Consider the following 5,821-nt stretch of genomic DNA (forward strand, 5'->3'; position numbering starts at 1 on the left):
CAAGGGGCTAAACACAGAGAGGACAAACAAGGACAGACAAACGGATTAAGTCGATTACATCGACCCCAGTGCATAACTAGTACTTAATTTATCGGCTCCGAAAGGATGAAAGGCAAAGTCGACCTCGGCGGAATTTGAAATACCGCGAAAGCATTTCGCCCGGTGTGCTAGCGGTTCTGCCAGCTCGCCGCCTTCAGTTCAGATATGTTTGTGCCAGGTTCAGACTCGTAAGCAAGCCATTCATTGTGTTTTGTCATGGAGAAAATTTCTCCTTGTAGACAAATAGTGTGAAGTACTTCGTGCTGATTTAGGTGTATTTACACCATTTGTCTACAGTGAGAAATTTTCGCCATGACAAAACACTGAATGGCTTGCTAACGAGTTGGAACCTGCCGCAAGCATATTTGAACTAGTAATAATATCGCATTTATACACATCGTTGCTTAGCGCTCCTCCCCGTAATCTAAAGTAAAGTCAATCTCAATGAATGTAATCTTTTTACTGAACTCACGACACTTAAAACATTTACTGGGCTCCACAAATCGATATTAAATGTTCTTTCTTTTTATTCTGTTACATGTTTCAGTCATTAAACTGCGGCCATGCTGGGGCACCGTCTTGAGGAAAAATATGGAACGCTTCACAAATTTGCGTGTCATCCTTGCGCAGGGGCCATGCTAATCTTCTCTGTATCGTTCAAATTTTAGTACATGTACTGCCGTAACTATGTTTAAACTGTTTTACAAGGTTTACTGGTGTATTGTGAATACCATTAATATCGTCCTCATCGTCGTCGTCGTCGCCGCCGCCGCTACTGCCGCTTTATTTATACAATAGCAACATTGATAACCAACGACGTTGATGATGCATCTCTTCCATCCACAACAGCGACAGTAAATTGTCGAAAATGTGTACTCGAAATGGACTGAAGTGCGTGTCGCGAATTCATCACATCAGCCGCTCCAATTAGAATGGGCGGAAACGTAATGAGATGACATACAGATCAACTGAAGCGTCTACCTAGTTGGATAAAGAACTGGTACTTGAGGAGAGATGTTGTACCTACTGATGTAGCGCCGGAAGTTCGTACGGTTCCTGGGATACAGTGAAGGGTTCGAAAGCAACCTCGTCCCACCGAGTAAAATTTCTTTAGGGGGCCCCTGCCAAAAACACCAGAAATCATTGAATTGGCTGAAGTACTGAAGTATCTACAGATTTTCAACCGCTCTCTCCTTCTCTACCAGAAGCTACTAAGAAGTAGTGATTGCTTGTTTTATGTTGACATGTAACTCCAAAAGCTAATTTTGAGCAGTAACTTTTATGATAAACTTTCAAGTTTGCAAAAACATATAAAGATCATTATGAGGATGATGGCTTATTCTGGACTCTACGCAGAACATGTTTGTAATTTCTTCCAGTTTTTGCTAATTAATATCAGCTGAACTGTAGGCGGCGAGCTTGCAGAAACATTTGCACGCCGGGCGAAGTGCTTAGCGGTATTTCGTCAGCCGCTACGTTCTGAGTTCAAATTCCGCCGAGGTCGACTTTGCCTTTCATCCTTTCGGGGTCGATTAAATAAGTACCAGTTACGCACTGAGGTCGATATAACCGACTTAATCCGTTTGTCTGTCCTTGTTTGTCCCCTCTATGTGTAGCCCCTTATGGGCAGTAAAGAAATAGGTATTTCGTCTGCCACTACGTTCTGAGTTCAAATTACGCCTAGGTCGACTTTGCCTTTCATTCTTTCGGGATCGATTAAATAAGTACCAGTTACGCACTGGGGTCGATGTAATCGACTTAATCCGTTTGTCTGTCCTCGTTTGCCCCTCTGTGTGTAGCCCCTTGTGGGCAGTAAAGAAATAAGAATCGTAAGCAGACCAAGCAAAATGCTTAGGGACATTTCGCCCGTCTTTACTTCCTGAGTTCAAATTACGCCGAGGTCGACTTTACATTTCATCCTTTTGGGGGTCGATAAAATAAGTACCAGTTGAGCACTGGGGTCGATGTAATCGACTTGCCCCTTCTCTGAAGTTGCTGGCCTTGTGCCATAATTTGAAATCTGTGTCAGTTGAATTAGGTGAAAGGCAGAGGATTGACAGAATCATAAGAGCGACGGAAAAGTGCTTTGAAGTAATTTTGAGTTTAAATCCTACCGAAATCATCTTTCCCTTTTATTCTTTACGGGTTGACAAAATAAGTACAAATCAAGAACTAATTGACTAACCTCTTCTTCCAAATATCTGGCCTTGTACCTATATTTGAAACGATATAAGCTGAGTGAAACTCAATAAACAGATACATAAAAGCGTTCAGTGATCTGTTTTCTGTGGGTTGCGGGCGTATCAGGAGTCATAACCCATCCATCAAGAACGTCCAGCTCAGTATGGAAACAGTGTTTTTCTTCTGTTTAATGATACACATAAGCGCAGACATAGCTGTGTGGTTAAGAAGCTCGCTTTGCAACCACGTGGTTTCGGGTTCCATCTCACTGCACGGCAGCTTGCGGAAGTGCCTTCTTCCAAAGCACCAGGCCGACCAATGCCTTGTGAGTGAATTTGCTAGACGGAAACTGTGTGGAAGCCTGTCGTAAATGTGAGTTGTGTGTGTGTGTGTGTGTGTGTGTGTGTGTGTGTGTGTGTGTGTGTATGTGTGTGTGTGTATGTGAGTGTATGTGTGTGTGTGTGTGCGCGCGTGTGTGTGCTTGTGTTTGGGTTTGTACCCTATCACTCCCGCTTGACAACCTGTGTAGTTTGGTCACATCCTGTAGCTTAGCGGTTTGTGGAGAGAACCAATAGAATAAGTACCCAACTTAAGAATATTCGACTGAAGAGTTTCCGGCGGTGCCACAGCAAGACCGCAATCCCATGACTGAAACAAGTGAAAATATAAAACATGAAAAGAAAGATGTACTAAATGTTCCGCTTCTCTACCGAAAATATTATTATTTCTTATTTTTTACCATTTTCTTGATGCATAAAGAAAATCATCCAAAAATGGACCACGTTTAGTGAAAAACAAGTAGTTACTTGTACTTTTAAGACTTCTATTGTTGTATTATAAATTTTATAAATCATAATGAGTAAATAACGTATGACTGAACGATTAAGAAACGGATCACTAAACGTGACTCTACGTAGAACAAATATGAAATGAGGCAGTTATGTTTAACGAAAAAACAACAATTTAATGGCGGCTTCTGTTTCAAACCTTAGTGTACAGACATGTCACAGCTTATAGGTTGTGGTGGTGACTGGTTGAGTTGTTGAATGAAAATGTTTCTTGAGCTGTGTGTAGAGGTAACTGAATAAAACCCGCGAACATTTAACGGAAAAATTTATTGTTCTACATAAAGACAAACTAGATTGACTTTTTATAGATAACAACAGCAATAATTACATACTGTGAAAGAGATACTGCTCAGAGTCTACGGCAACCTGCATCTTGCCCAATATAATTGGAAACAATTGTGCTATATCCGTGGCGATAGAAGTTCCTATCATCTATCTGCGCTAAATATCTTAACCATTGTCCTGAACGGGTTTTATAGGGGATCAGAAGTCAAATTTTAGAATGTTCAAGAAAACCTGTTCACGCCATCGCTTCACACTGATTGGTTGGTTAATAGACCGATCACGTGAATCTATGGTGCTCTTTTCGTGGTGTCTGACCGCGTTTCCAGCGATTCGGTTTCGAATCCTCGCTACAGGTTAAAAGCGAGACTGTGTTGAGTGATGCGTGTGCCAAGTAATTTTCACACCAGCTGGAAAACAAAAATCAGTCTGCCAGCCATGCCACCTTCGTCCACTTTTCCTGGGATGGAGGATGGAGTTCTCAAGCACTTCATCCACTGGGTCCTATCAGAAACAGCCGTAACATTTCCCGGTTGGACTCCTACGTACGAACAACTGAGACTATAGATAGTATCCAACTACTTCGTTCTTAATCAACTTTTAAGTCTTCTACTGGTTGTTTAGGCTTCAAGAATTCGTCGTGCGATTCTCTCCTGCGACATTCTCATCACATGTCCGTTGTACCGGAGCTGTGACCGCTCAATACGGTGAAGCAGCAGCTTGATCTGGCGAGACTCCCTGATGTCCGAGCTATGTACCCTGTGGAATAACGTTACACCAGAGATCCTTCCGAGGAACCCCATTTCGGCCGTTTGTATTCGTGATTGTATACGCAACATTCACTCATTACCAAGCATTCGTGATGAAATGTGAGAACAGGCACAAAAATCGAATTATATATGTACGAGTGTATGGATGTAGGTATGCATGCCTGCATGCAAGTATGTATTAAATATATATTAGTATACCCGTGTCGACAAAAATGAAGACAGTTTTATTCGTTATAGAATAAAAAGAAGCTAAAAATTAAATGATTTTTTTCTCTTGAAAATATCTTCTATACCATGTATCTATTGCACATGGTTGTGCATGGTGGTGGTGGTGGTGGTGGTGGTGCACGTGTATGTGTGTGCGCGCGCGTTTGTGTTGCGTGCGTGTGCATATGTATGCAGAAATACGTTTTCGAGAATGTAGAATTATGTTACTCTTTTACTCTTTTACTTGTTTGACTGCGGCCGTGCTGGAGCACCGCCTTTAGTCAAGCAAATCGAGCCCAGGGTTTATTCTTTGTAAGCCTAGTACTTATTCTATCGGTCACTTTTGCCGAACCGCTAAGTTACGGGGGATACAAACACACCACCATCGGTTGTCAAGCGATATTGCGGTGGGGACGACAAACAGACACACAAACATATACACACACATACATACATATATATTCCTTGGGGCTGGCCGAGTTGGAGCAAATATCAGAATTAAACAGCCGAAATTTGCCATGATGATTCGGTTTCTGACTGAAGATTGAAGGCTTCGAATGACTTGTCTGTTTTCCGTGTTCGTCCCTTCGTGTATTTCACGTTCTTTATATATAAATTTTTATTCCTATATATATATATATATATATATATATACATATACATATATAAGACGGGTTTCTTTCAGTTTCCGTCTACCAAATTCACTCACAAGGCTTTGGTCAGCCCGAGGCTATAGTAGAAGACACTTGCCCAAGGTGCCACACAGTGGGAATGAACCCAGTACCATGTGGTTGGTAAGCAAGCTACTTACCACACAGCCACTTCTGCGCCTATAGATTATTATAAATTGTTAGTCTGATCGCACACACACCACACACACACACACACACAGGTGCATGTCTTTCACTTCACGCATGCCTGTACGTATTAATCCACTATAACTACTTTGTCATTTCCTCGTCCTCGTCCTCGTCACCCTTCTCCTCTTCCTTTTCCTCAAGTTCCTCCTCCCCACCGTCTCTATGATTTCTTTTCTCTCTCACTGCGTTCTGCACCTCTTATGTTATCCGTACCTCTCTCCTACTCTTTCCCCATGTCACTATACCGTGTAAAACGTGACTTGAGAAATCATTCAACAGACCAGCCAACCTACCAACCAGCCAACCAACCAACCCACTTTCAAACGTGTGTGCGCACGCGCGTTTGTGTGACGGCGCCCGTGTGTGTGTATATTGTTGACTTTGAAAATGTAATTCTAGTGAGTTTGAAGATATATTTCTTTGTCCACAATATCTCAGTCACCGAGCATTGAAGAGGTCTCTTATCAGAGATACAGAAGTGCATGATTTAAAATTGAACCGTTCGTGGTTGAATAGCTTACCACTCTCCTTCAGTAGCATATTTATATAAATGCCCTCAGATCAGTCTGCAAATGATTGACCTTCTAGGTGTGGGCTGGGGGCTAGTCGGTTACATCGACTACAGTACTCAACT

The 5,821-nt window shown here is 42.1% G+C and overlaps 1 non-coding gene across 1 annotated transcript; it reads right to left on the reverse strand.

Moving 5' to 3' along the window:
* Positions 1–624: 624 nt before the first annotated feature.
* LOC115214573 lies at positions 625–728 on the reverse strand. Its single transcript, XR_003881912.1, has one exon. It is a non-coding gene; the product is annotated as a U6 spliceosomal RNA (small nuclear RNA).
* Positions 729–5,821: the final 5,093 nt, after the last annotated feature.

The sequence above is a fragment of the Octopus sinensis genome, linkage group LG7 (assembly GCF_006345805.1).
Source record: "Octopus sinensis linkage group LG7, ASM634580v1, whole genome shotgun sequence".
In the NCBI taxonomy this organism is placed as follows: Eukaryota; Metazoa; Mollusca; class Cephalopoda; order Octopoda; family Octopodidae; genus Octopus; species Octopus sinensis.